General features: G+C 40.5%; 1 protein-coding gene across 2 annotated transcripts in view; it reads right to left on the minus strand.

The window, feature by feature from the left end:
* The window catches only part of LOC139388448 (thrombospondin type-1 domain-containing protein 4-like), a 95,947-nt gene that overhangs the window by 17,551 nt on the left and 65,896 nt on the right, over positions 1 to 12,500 (minus strand). The gene's annotated exons all lie outside the window — the stretch shown is intronic.

Raw genomic sequence — 12,500 nt, forward strand, 5'->3', positions numbered from 1 at the left:
CTGGTGTTGGTGTTATTAAATCTTATCCTGGGCCTGGTGTTATTAAATCTTATCCTGGGCCTGGTGTTGGTGTTATTAAATCTCAGCCTGGGCCTGGTGTTGGTGTTATTAAATATTATCCTGGGCCTGGTGTTGGTGTTATTAAATCTCAGCCTGGGCCTGGTGTTGGTGTTATTAAATATTATCCTGGGCCTGGTGTTGGTGTTATTAAATCTTAGCCTGTACCTGGTGTTGGTGTTATTAAATCTTATCCTGGGCCTGGTGTTGGTGTTATTAAATCTCAGCCTGGGCCTGGTGTTATTAAATCTTATCCTGGGCCTGGTGTTATTAAATCTTATCCTGGGCCTGGTGTTGGTGTTATTAAATCTCAGCCTGGGCCTGGTGTTGGTGTTATTAAATATTATCCTGGGCCTGGTGTTGGTGTTATTAAATCTTAGCCTGGGCCTGGTGTTGGTGTTATTAAATCTTATCCTGTACCTGGTGTTGGTGTTATTAAATCTTAGCCTGGTGTTATTAAATCTTATCCTGGGCCTGGTGTTGGTGTTATTAAATCTCAGCCTGGGCCTGGTGTTGGTGTTATTAAATATTATCCTGGGCCTGGTGTTGGTGTTATTAAATCTTAGCCTGGGCCTGGTGTTGGTGTTATTAAATATTATCCTGGGCCTGGTGTTGGTGTTATTAAATCTCAGCCTGGGCCTGGTGTTGGTGTTATTAAATATTATCCTGGGCCTGGTGTTGGTGTTATTAAATCTTAGCCTGGGCCTGGTGTTGGTGTTATTAAATCTTATCCTGTACCTGGTGTTGGTGTTATTAAATCTTAGCCTGGTGTTATTAAATCTTATCCTGGGCCTGGTGTTGGTGTTATTAAATCTCAGCCTGGGCCTGGTGTTGGTGTTATTAAATATTATCCTGGGCCTGGTGTTGGTGTTATTAAATCTTAGCCTGGGCCTGGTGTTGGTGTTATTAAATCTTATCCTGGGCCTGGTGTTGGTGTTATTAAATCTTAGCCTGGGACTGGTGTTGGTGTTATTAAATCTTAGCCTGGGCCTGGTGTTGGTGTTATTAAATCTTAGCCTGTACCTGGTGTTGGTGTTATTAAATCTTAGCCTGGGACTGGTGTTGGTGTTATTAAATCTTAGCATGGACCTGATGTTAGTGTTATTAAATCTTATCCTGGGCCTGGTGTTGGTGTTATTAAATCTTATCCTGGGCCTGGTGTTGGTGTTATTAAATCTTAGCCTGGGCCTGGTGTTGGTGTTATTAAATCTTAGCCTGGGCCTGGTGTTGGTGTTATTAAATCTTAGCCTGGACCTGGTGTTGGTGTTATTAAATCTTAGCCTGGGCCTGGTGTTGGTGTTATTAAATCTTATCCTGGGCCTGGTGTTGGTGTTATTAAATCTTATCCTGGGCCTGGTGTTGGTGTTATTAAATCTTAGCCTGGACCTGGTGTTGGTGTTATTAAATCTTAGCCTGTACCTGATGTTGGTGTTATTAAATCTCAGCCTGGGCCTGGTGTTGGTGTTATTAAATATTATCCTGGGCCTGGTGTTGGTGTTATTAAATCTTAGCCTGGAACTGGTGTTGGTGTTATTAAATCTTATCCTGGGCCTGGTGTTATTAAATCTTATCCTGGGCCTGGTGTTGGTGTTATTAAATCTCAGCCTGGGCCTGGTGTTGGTGTTATTAAATATTATCCTGGGCCTGGTGTTGGTGTTATTAAATCTCAGCCTGGGCCTGGTGTTGGTGTTATTAAATATTATCCTGGGCCTGGTGTTGGTGTTATTAAATCTTAGCCTGTACCTGGTGTTGGTGTTATTAAATCTTATCCTGGGCCTGGTGTTGGTGTTATTAAATCTCAGCCTGGGCCTGGTGTTATTAAATCTTATCCTGGGCCTGGTGTTATTAAATCTTATCCTGGGCCTGGTGTTGGTGTTATTAAATCTCAGCCTGGGCCTGGTGTTGGTGTTATTAAATATTATCCTGGGCCTGGTGTTGGTGTTATTAAATCTTAGCCTGGGCCTGGTGTTGGTGTTATTAAATCTTATCCTGTACCTGGTGTTGGTGTTATTAAATCTTAGCCTGGTGTTATTAAATCTTATCCTGGGCCTGGTGTTGGTGTTATTAAATCTCAGCCTGGGCCTGGTGTTGGTGTTATTAAATATTATCCTGGGCCTGGTGTTGGTGTTATTAAATCTTAGCCTGGGCCTGGTGTTGGTGTTATTAAATATTATCCTGGGCCTGGTGTTGGTGTTATTAAATCTCAGCCTGGGCCTGGTGTTGGTGTTATTAAATATTATCCTGGGCCTGGTGTTGGTGTTATTAAATCTTAGCCTGGGCCTGGTGTTGGTGTTATTAAATCTTATCCTGTACCTGGTGTTGGTGTTATTAAATCTTAGCCTGGTGTTATTAAATCTTATCCTGGGCCTGGTGTTGGTGTTATTAAATCTCAGCCTGGGCCTGGTGTTGGTGTTATTAAATATTATCCTGGGCCTGGTGTTGGTGTTATTAAATCTTAGCCTGGGCCTGGTGTTGGTGTTATTAAATCTTATCCTGGGCCTGGTGTTGGTGTTATTAAATCTTATCCTGGGCCTGGTGTTGGTGTTATTAAATCTTATCCTGGGCCTGGTGTTGGTGTTATTAAATATTATCCTGGGCCTGGTGTTGGTGTTATTAAATCTTAGCCTGGGCCTGGTGTTGGTGTTATTAAATCTTAGCCTGGGCCTGGTGTTGGTGTTATTAAATCTTAGCCTGGGCCTGGTGTTGGTGTTATTAAATCTTATCCTGGGCCTGGTGTTGGTGTTATTAAATATTATCCTGGGCCTGGTGTTGGTGTTATTAAATCTTAGCCTGTACCTGGTGTTGGTGTTATTAAATCTTAGCCTGGGCCTGGTGTTGGTGTTATTAAATCTTAGCCTGGGCCTGGTGTTGGTGTTATTAAATCTTAGCCTGGGCCTGGTGTTGGTGTTATTAAATCTTAGCCTGTACCTGGTGTTGGTGTTATTAAATCTTATCCTGGGCCTGGTGTTGGTGTTATTAAATCTTATCCTGGGCCTGGTGTTATTAAATCTTATCCTGGGCCTGGTGTTGGTGTTATTAAATCTTAGCCTGGGCCTGGTGTTGGTGTTATTAAATCTTATCCTTGGCCTGGTGTTGGTGTTATTAAATCTTATCCTGGGCCTGGTGTTGGTGTTATTAAATCTTATCCTGGGCCTGGTGTTGGTGTTATTAAATCTTATCCTGGGCCTGGTGTTGGTGTTATTAAATCTTAGCCTGGAACTGGTGTTGGTGTTATTAAATCTTATCCTGGGCCTGGTGTTATTAAATCTTATCCTGGGCCTGGTGTTGGTGTTATTAAATCTTATCCTGGGCCTGGTGTTATTAAATCTTATCCTGGGCCTGGTGTTGGTGTTATTAAATCTCAGCCTGGGCCTGGTGTTGGTGTTATTAAATATTATCCTGGGCCTGGTGTTGGTGTTATTAAATCTTAGCCTGGGCCTGGTGTTGGTGTTATTAAATCTTATCCTGTACCTGGTGTTGGTGTTATTAAATCTTAGCCTGGTGTTATTAAATCTTATCCTGGGCCTGGTGTTGGTGTTATTAAATCTCAGCCTGGGCCTGGTGTTGGTGTTATTAAATATTATCCTGGGCCTGGTGTTGGTGTTATTAAATCTTAGCCTGGGCCTGGTGTTGGTGTTATTAAATATTATCCTGGGCCTGGTGTTGGTGTTATTAAATCTCAGCCTGGGCCTGGTGTTGGTGTTATTAAATATTATCCTGGGCCTGGTGTTGGTGTTATTAAATCTTAGCCTGGGCCTGGTGTTGGTGTTATTAAATCTTATCCTGTACCTGGTGTTGGTGTTATTAAATCTTAGCCTGGTGTTATTAAATCTTATCCTGGGCCTGGTGTTGGTGTTATTAAATCTCAGCCTGGGCCTGGTGTTGGTGTTATTAAATGTTATCCTGGGCCTGGTGTTGGTGTTATTAAATCTTAGCCTGGGCCTGGTGTTGGTGTTATTAAATCTTATCCTGGGCCTGGTGTTGGTGTTATTAAATCTTAGCCTGGGACTGGTGTTGGTGTTATTAAATCTTAGCCTGGGCCTGGTGTTGGTGTTATTAAATCTTAGCCTGTACCTGGTGTTGGTGTTATTAAATCTTAGCCTGGGACTGGTGTTGGTGTTATTAAATCTTAGCATGGACCTGATGTTAGTGTTATTAAATCTTATCCTGGGCCTGGTGTTGGTGTTATTAAATCTTATCCTGGGCCTGGTGTTGGTGTTATTAAATCTTAGCCTGGGCCTGGTGTTGGTGTTATTAAATCTTAGCCTGGGCCTGGTGTTGGTGTTATTAAATCTTAGCCTGGGCCTGGTGTTGGTGTTATTAAATCTTAGCCTGGACCTGGTGTTGGTGTTATTAAATCTTAGCCTGGGCCTGGTGTTGGTGTTATTAAATCTTATCCTGGGCCTGGTGTTGGTGTTATTAAATCTTATCCTGGGCCTGGTGTTGGTGTTATTAAATCTTAGCCTGGACCTGGTGTTGGTGTTATTAAATCTTAGCCTGTACCTGATGTTGGTGTTATTAAATCTCAGCCTGGGCCTGGTGTTGGTGTTATTAAATATTATCCTGGGCCTGGTGTTGGTGTTATTAAATCTTAGCCTGGAACTGGTGTTGGTGTTATTAAATCTTATCCTGGGCCTGGTGTTATTAAATCTTATCCTGGGCCTGGTGTTGGTGTTATTAAATCTCAGCCTGGGCCTGGTGTTGGTGTTATTAAATATTATCCTGGGCCTGGTGTTGGTGTTATTAAATCTCAGCCTGGGCCTGGTGTTGGTGTTATTAAATATTATCCTGGGCCTGGTGTTGGTGTTATTAAATCTTAGCCTGTACCTGGTGTTGGTGTTATTAAATCTTATCCTGGGCCTGGTGTTGGTGTTATTAAATCTCAGCCTGGGCCTGGTGTTATTAAATCTTATCCTGGGCCTGGTGTTATTAAATCTTATCCTGGGCCTGGTGTTGGTGTTATTAAATCTCAGCCTGGGCCTGGTGTTGGTGTTATTAAATATTATCCTGGGCCTGGTGTTGGTGTTATTAAATCTTAGCCTGGGCCTGGTGTTGGTGTTATTAAATCTTATCCTGTACCTGGTGTTGGTGTTATTAAATCTTAGCCTGGTGTTATTAAATCTTATCCTGGGCCTGGTGTTGGTGTTATTAAATCTCAGCCTGGGCCTGGTGTTGGTGTTATTAAATATTATCCTGGGCCTGGTGTTGGTGTTATTAAATCTTAGCCTGGGCCTGGTGTTGGTGTTATTAAATATTATCCTGGGCCTGGTGTTGGTGTTATTAAATCTCAGCCTGGGCCTGGTGTTGGTGTTATTAAATATTATCCTGGGCCTGGTGTTGGTGTTATTAAATCTTAGCATGGGCCTGGTGTTGGTGTTATTAAATCTTATCCTGTACCTGGTGTTGGTGTTATTAAATCTTAGCCTGGTGTTATTAAATCTTATCCTGGGCCTGGTGTTGGTGTTATTAAATCTCAGCCTGGGCCTGGTGTTGGTGTTATTAAATATTATCCTGGGCCTGGTGTTGGTGTTATTAAATCTTAGCCTGGGCCTGGTGTTGGTGTTATTAAATCTTATCCTGGGCCTGGTGTTGGTGTTATTAAATCTTAGCCTGGGACTGGTGTTGGTGTTATTAAATCTTAGCCTGGGCCTGGTGTTGGTGTTATTAAATCTTAGCCTGTACCTGGTGTTGGTGTTATTAAATCTTAGCCTGGGCCTGGTGTTGGTGTTATTAAATCTTAGCATGGACCTGATGTTAGTGTTATTAAATCTTATCCTGGGCCTGGTGTTGGTGTTATTAAATCTTATCCTGGGCCTGGTGTTGGTGTTATTAAATCTTAGCCTGGGCCTGGTGTTGGTGTTATTAAATCTTAGCCTGGGCCTGGTGTTGGTGTTATTAAATCTTAGCCTGGGCCTGGTGTTGGTGTTATTAAATCTTAGCCTGGGCCTGGTGTTGGTGTTATTAAATCTTAGCCTGGGCCTGGTGTTGGTGTTATTAAATCTTAGCCTGGACCTGATGTTGGTGTTATTAAATCTTAGCCTGGACCTGGTGTTGGTGTTATTAAATCTTAGCCTGTACCTGATGTTGGTGTTATTAAATCTTAGCCTGGGCCTGGTGTTGGTGTTATTAAATCTTAGCCTGGGCCTGGTGTTGGTGTTATTAAATCTTATCCTGGACCTGGTGTTGGTGTTATTAAATCTTAGCCTGGGCCTGGTGTTGGTGTTATTAAATCTTATCCTGGGCCTGGTGTTGGTGTTATTAAATCTTAGCCTGGGCCTGGTGTTGGTGTTATTAAATCTTAGCCTGTACCTGATGTTGGTGTTATTAAATCTTAGCCTGTTGTTATTAAATCTTAGCCTGTATCTGATGTTGGTGTTATTAAATCTTAGCCTGGTGTTATTAAATCTTAGCCTGTACCTGGTGTTGGTGTTATTAAATCTTAGCCTGGTGTTATTAAATCTTAGCCTGTACCTGGTGTTGGTGTTATTAAATCTTAGCCTGGTGTTATTAAATCTTAGCCTGTACCTGGTGTTGGTGTTAGTAAATCTTAGCCTGGACCTGATGTTGGTGTTATTAAATCTTAGCCTGGGACTGGTGTTGGTGTTATTAAATCTTAGCCTGGGACTGGTGTTGGTGTTATTAAATCTTATCCTGGACCTGATGTTGGTGTTATTAAATCTTATCCTGGACCTGATGTTGGTGTTATTAAATCTTAGCCTGGGACTGGTGTTGGTGTTATTAAATCTTAGCCTGGGACTGGTGATGGTGTTATTAAATCTTAGCCTGGGTCTGGTGCTGGTGTTATTAAATCTTAGCCTGGGACTGGTGTTGGTGTTATTACATCTTATCCTGGGCCTGGTGTTGGTGTTATTAAATCTTAGCCTGGGTCTGGTGCTGGTGTTAATATTATCCTGGGCCTGGTGTTGGTGTTATTAAATCTTATCCTGGACCTGGTGTTGGCGTTATTAAATCTTAGCCTGGGCCTGGTGTTATTAAATCTTAGCCTGTACCTGATGTTGGTGTTATTAAATCTTAGCCTGTACCTGGTGTTGGTGTTATTAAATCTTAGCCTGGAACTGGTGTTATTAAATAGTAGCCTGGGTCTGGTGTTGGTGTCATTAAATCTTAGCCTGGACCTGGTGTTGGTGTTATTAAATCTTAGCCTGGGCCTGTTGTTGGTGTTATTAAATCTTAGCATGGGCCTGGTGTTGTTGTTAGAAAATCTTAGCCTGGGACTGGTGTTGGTGTTATTAAATCTTAGAGTGGGTCTGGTGCTGGTGTTATTAAATCTTAGCCTGGGCCTGGTGTAAATGTTATTAAATCTTACACTGCATCTGATGTTGGTGTTATTAAATCTCAGCCCAATCCTCAGTCTAGCTGTGTTTAACCCAGGATAACGCTGGATTCACATGCCCTGTCTTCATGGTGATCTATATAAACTACAGGACAACATAACCCTGTCTTCATGGTGATCTATATAGACTACAGGACAACATAGCCTAGGGTCTTCATTGTGATCTATATAGACTACAGGACAACATAGCCTAGGGTCTTCATGGTGATCTATATAGACTACAGGACAACATAACCCTGTATTCATGGTGATCTATATAAACTACAGGACAACATAACCCTGTCTTCATGGTGATCTATATAACCTACAGGACAACATAACCCTGTCTTCATGGTGATCTATATAACCTACAGGACAACATAACCCTGTATTCATGGTGATCTATATAAACTACAGGACAACATAACCCTGTCTTCATGGTAATCTATATAGACTACAGGACAACATAGCCCTGTCTTCATGGTGATCTATATAAACTACAGGACAACATAACCCTGTCTTCATGGTGATCTATATAAACTACAGGACAACATAACCCTGTCTTCATGGTGATCTATATAACCTACAGGACAACATAACCCTGTCTTCATGGTGATCTATATAACCTACAGGACAACATAACCCTGTATTCATGGTGATCTATATAAACTACAGGACAACATAACCCTGTCTTCATGGTGATCTCTATAAACTACAGGACAACATAACCCTGTCTTCATGGTGATCTATATAAACTACAGGACAACATAACCTAGGGTCTTCACGGTGATCTATATAAACTACAGGACAACATAACCTAGGGTCTTCATGGTGATCTATATAAACTACAGGACAACATAACCTAGGGTATTCATGGTGATCTATATAAACTACAGAACAACATAACCCTGTCTTCATGGTGATCTCTATAAACTACAGGACAACATAACAATGTCTTCATGGTGATCTATATAAACTACAGGACAACATAACCTAGGGTCTTCATGGTGATCTATATAAACTACAGGACAACATAACCCTGTCTTCATGGTGATCTATATAAACTACAGGACAACATAACCTAGGGTCTTCATGGTGATCTATATAAACTACAGGACAACATAGCCCTGTCTTCATGGTGATCTATATAAACTACAGGACAACATAACCTAGGGTCTTCATGGTGATCTATATAAACTACAGGACAACATAACCTAGGGTCTTCATGGTGATCTATATAAACTACAGGACAACATAACCCTGTCTTCATGGTGATCTATATAAACTACAGGACAACATAGCCTAGGGTCTTCACGGTGATCTATATAAACTACAGGACAACATAACCTAGGGTCTTCATGGTGATCTATATAAACTACAGGACAACATAACCCTGTCTTCATGGTGATCTATATAAACTACAGGACAACATAGCCCCGTCTTCATGGTGATCTATATAAACTACAGGACAACATAGCCCTGTCTTCATGGTGATCTATATAACCTACAGGACAACATAACCCTGTCTTCATGGTGATCTATATAAACTACAGGACAACATAATCTAGGGTCTTCACGGTGATCTATATAAACTACAGGACAACATAACCTAGGGTCTTCATGGTGATCTATATAAACTACAGGACAACATAACCTAGGGAATTCATGGTGATCTATATAAACTACAGAACAACATAACCCTGTCTTCATGGTGATCTCTATAAACTACAGGACAACATAACAATGTCTTCATGGTGATCTATATAAACTACAGGACAACATAACCTAGGGTCTTCATGGTGATCTATATAAACTACAGGACAACATAACCCTGTCTTCATGGTGATCTATATAAACTACAGGACAACATAACCTAGGGTCTTCATGGTGATCTATATAAACTACAGGACAACATAGCCCTGTCTTCATGGTGATCTATATAAACTACAGGACAACATAACCTAGGGTCTTCATGGTGATCTATATAAACTACAGGACAACATAACCTAGGGTCTTCATGGTGATCTATATAAACTACAGGACAACATAACCCTGTCTTCATGGTGATCTATATAAACTACAGGACAACATAGCCTAGGGTCTTCACGGTGATTTATATAAACTACAGGACAACATAACCTAGGGTCTTCATGGTGATCTATATAAACTACAGGACAACATAACCCTGTCTTCATGGTGATCTATATAAACTACAGGACAACATAGCCCCGTCTTCATGGTGATCTATATAAACTACAGGACAACATAGCCCTGTCTTCATGGTGATCTATATAACCTACAGGACAACATAACCCTGTCTTCATGGTGATCTATATAAACTACAGGACAACATAATCTAGGGTCTTCACGGTGATCTATATAAACTACAGGACAACATAACCTAGGGTCTTCATGGTGATCTATATAAACTACAGGACAACATAACCTAGGGTATTCATGGTGATCTATATAAACTACAGAACAACATAACCCTGTCTTCATGGTGATCTCTATAAACTACAGGACAACATAACAATGTCTTCATGGTGATCTATATAAACTACAGGACAACATAACCTAGGGTCTTCATGGTGATCTATATAAACTACAGGACAACATAACCCTGTCTTCATGGTGATCTATATAAACTACAGGACAACATAACCTAGGGTCTTCATGGTGATCTATATAAACTACAGGACAACATAACCTAGGGTCTTCATGGTGATCTATATAAACTACAGGACAACATAACCCTGTCTTCATGGTGATCTATATAAACTACAGGACAACATAGCCTAGGGTCTTCACGGTGATCTATATAAACTACAGGACAACATAACCTAGGGTCTTCATGGTGATCTATATAAACTACAGGACAACATAACCCTGTCTTCATGGTGATCTATATAAACTACAGGACAACATAGCCCCGTCTTCATGGTGATCTATATAAACTACAGGACAACATAGCCCTGTCTTCATGGTGATCTATATAAACGACAGGACAACATAACCCTGTCTTCATGGGGACCTATATAAACTACAGGACAACATAACCCTGTCTTCATGGTGATCTATATAAACTACAGGACAACATAACCCTGTCTTCATGGTGATCTATATAAACTACAGAACAACATAACCCTGTCTTCATGGTGATCTATATAAACTACAGGACAACATAACCTAGGGTCTTCATGGTGATCTATATAAACTACAGGACAACATAGCCCTGTCTTCATGGTGATCTATATAAACTACAGGACAACATAACCCTGTCTTCATGGTGATCTATATAAACTACAGGACAACATAACCTAGGGTCTTCATGGTGATCTATATAAACTACAGGAGAACATAGCCCTGTCTTCATGGTGATCTATATAAACTACAGGACAACATAACCTAGGGTCTTCATGGTGATCTATATAAACTACAGGACAACATAACCCTGTCTTCATGGTGATCTATATAAACTACAGGACAACATAACCTAGGGTCTTCATGGTGATCTATATAAACTACAGGACAACATAACCTAGGGTCTTCATGGTGATCTATATAAACTACAGGACAACATAACCTAGGGTCTTAATGGTGATCTATATAAACTACAGGACAACATAACCTAGGGTCTTCATGGTGATCTATATAAACTACAGGACAACATAGCCTAGGGTCTTCACGGTGATCTATATAAACTACAGGACAACATAACCTAGGGTCTTCATGGTGATCTATATAAACTACAGGACAACATAACCCTGTCTTCATGGTGATCTATATAAACTACAGAACAACATAACCCTGTCTTCATGGTGATCTATATAAACTACAGGACAACATAACCTAGGGTCTTCATGGTGATCTATATAAACTACAGGACAACATAGCCCTGTCTTCATGGTGATCTATATAAACTACAGGACAACATAACCCTGTCTTCATGGTGATCTATATAAACTACAGGACAACATAACCTAGGGTCTTCATGGTGATCTATATAAACTACAGGACAACATAGCCCTGTCTTCATGGTGATCTATATAAACTACAGGACAACATAACCTAGGGTCTTCATGGTGATCTATATAAACTACAGGACAACATAACCCTGTCTTCATGGTGATCTATATAAACTACAGGACAACATAACCTAGGGTCTTCATGGTGATCTATATAGACTACAGGACAACATAACCTAGGGTCTTCATGGTGATCTATATAAACTACAGGACAACATACCTAGGGTCTTCATGGTGATCTATATAAACTACAGGACAACATAACCTAGGGTCTTCATGGTGATCTATATAAACTACAGGACAACAAAACAATGTCTTCATGGTGATCTATATAAACTACAGGACAACATAACCCTGTCTTCATGGTGATCTATATAACCTACAGGACAACATAACCCTGTCTTCATGGTGATCTATAAACTACAGGACAACATAACCTAGGGTCTTCATGGTGATCTATATAGACTACAGGACATCATAACCTAGGGTCTTCATGGTGGTCTATATACACTACAGAACAACATAACCCTGTCTTCATGGTGATCTATATCAACTATAGGACAACATAACCTAGGGTCTTCATGGTGATCTATATAAACTACAGAACAACATAACCTAGGGTCTTCATGGTGATCTATATAAACTACAGGACAACATAACCCTGTCTTCATGGTGATCTATATAAACTATAGGACAACATAACCCTGTCTTCATGGTGATCTATATAGACTACAGGACAACATAACCTAGGGTCTTCATGGTGATCTATATAGACTACAGGACAACATAACCCTGTCTTCATGGTGATCTATATACACTACAGGACAACATAACCCTGTATTCATGGTGATCTATATACACTACAGGACAACATAACCCTGTATTCATGGTGATCTATATAAACTACAAGACAACATAACCCTGTCTTCATGGTGATCTATATAAACTACAGGACAACATAACCCTGTCTTCATGGTGATCTATATAAACTACAGGACAACATAGCCCTGTCTTCATGGTGATCTATATACACTACAGGACAACATAACCCTGTATTCATGGTGATCTATATAAACTACAGG

Source organism: Oncorhynchus clarkii, chromosome 3 (genome assembly GCF_045791955.1).
Source record: "Oncorhynchus clarkii lewisi isolate Uvic-CL-2024 chromosome 3, UVic_Ocla_1.0, whole genome shotgun sequence".
In the NCBI taxonomy this organism is placed as follows: Eukaryota; Metazoa; Chordata; class Actinopteri; order Salmoniformes; family Salmonidae; genus Oncorhynchus; species Oncorhynchus clarkii.